This window comes from Atta cephalotes (assembly GCF_000143395.1).
Source record: "Atta cephalotes unplaced genomic scaffold scaffold00032, whole genome shotgun sequence".
Lineage (NCBI taxonomy): Eukaryota > Metazoa > Arthropoda > Insecta > Hymenoptera > Formicidae > Atta > Atta cephalotes.
The window spans coordinates 485,409-487,347 of record NW_012130096.1 but is presented as its reverse complement, the minus strand read 5'-3'; positions in this window follow the sequence as shown (position 1 = coordinate 487,347).

Below are 1,939 nucleotides of genomic sequence, written 5' to 3'. Positions count from 1 at the left end.
GCAATCTCTAGATATTTTTTTCTACCTTTCGCCAGTATAATATGTACTAGATAGTACATAAAGTAACGTCAAGAATCTTCGTCTCTTTAAGACAGACTTCAATGTATGGCGTTTTGTGAATTTATACGAGTTTAACAGAAGATTGGATTCAATCCGTTTCGTATGATCGTTCTGCATTTATGTATATATCACAGAATATAGAACAATCTTTAACAGATACTACAATCTTTAAAAGAGTTAGTGCTAAAACATTAAAATGAATTCAATTAACTAAACCAAATTGTCGGGTGCATTATAAATGATAATGAAAAATAAAAATTCTATCACGTGCTATAATCACTGCCTTGTCTCACATAATCGCGTATACAAACTATAAGCTTAGAGCTATCTGGAAGAAATACTATTGTACACATTGCCAAAGAAGGCGTCACTGTTTTTTCAAGGCACAATTGATTTTTTCATCGGAACTTATAAAAATGTCCGAAGAAATGGAAATAGATAAAGTCAGTGTTTTTTACTCAATCCTTTAAAACCCTTGATATAAAAAAAAAGATGGTTATACATTTGTACATTCTAACGTCTTCTTTTTTCATATAACGATTTATTCGTATCTCAGGTAAAAACGCTGTGTTGCGCTAAAATGTACGATGGATAGATGGATCGTAGAAATATTAATTTCCTCTTCGTAGTTTTTTACTGTCGTTAATTTAGGCACGATAATTGAGATCTATTTAACTTAAATCACGAATGTTGGAAAATTGCATTTATTGAGCAAACTGAATGAACAATGATCACGATTTGATAAATCATGCAATTTATCGTACACCATTGAACACGATCTTAAATAGCTCTCATCTTTCAAATTATGTTATCAATTGTTATTAATGTAAAATCAATGTCCATTTGCGAAGAATGTAGAATGTATATAGCCCTATGATTTTAGGATTTGTAGGTTGCGTATCCCTAATTATGAGATACGGTGTGATCTCTAAAATTATGAATAATACTCCTGGCATTGTAAAGTCTTCCAGTGTTTTATGTTACGTACATTTGTAGAATTTAAGTTGAGATTTTTAGCTACGTCTAATGATGGATTGATAATAATATGTTAATTGATTGAGTGTATCTTCGCTATATATGTAAGGACTGAGTCATCCTTTCGATCGTCATTGCGAACACAAGCGGATAAGTAGCAGGAACTGGGACCAGGACCAAGGGAATTAATGTGCAGCTTGTAACACACTGAGAAGAGCATGCTCGCAATAATAGCAACAGCAAAAACAAAAGTAACTGCAACAATAAATAGTAAACTTTAAATAACGATAACAATAATAAGATTAACAATGTATCGCTAATGATTATGTTGATTATTGATGATACTAATATTAATAACTGATAATATGATATTAATAGAAAGAAGAAGAATAATAATGAGACTAATAAATGTGTAATTTAGTAGTATTTAGCAGCAGCAGCAGCAGCGACAGTAACAATAGTAGTATATTAATTAATAGTAGATAGTAGCTTTAACGACTACAATAATAATAATAATAGATGTGCTTCTCGAAATAAAGAAGAGAAATCATCAGCAAAAAAAATTATTAATAAAAAGATGGAGATCTCATCGCGCGTTGTGCATACTCACTATCTCTAAGTCAAAATGATCCAACAGAGAGATTCGTCCGAAGTAGACTGGATGTACATTAGAGTTTTATTTTTCGATAGTGGCTCTCGATAGCAAACACTGTTCATAGTTAAAACCGAGAATAGCTTTTAATAGCTAGGATCTACTCGAAACTATTAGAAGGAATTGCAAGAAAGTAACTCTTGATATATCTCTATGCTATAGATATAAAAATTTATACATATACATACACACACACACACACACACACGCGCACACACGCGCACGCACGCACACACACACACACACGCGCGC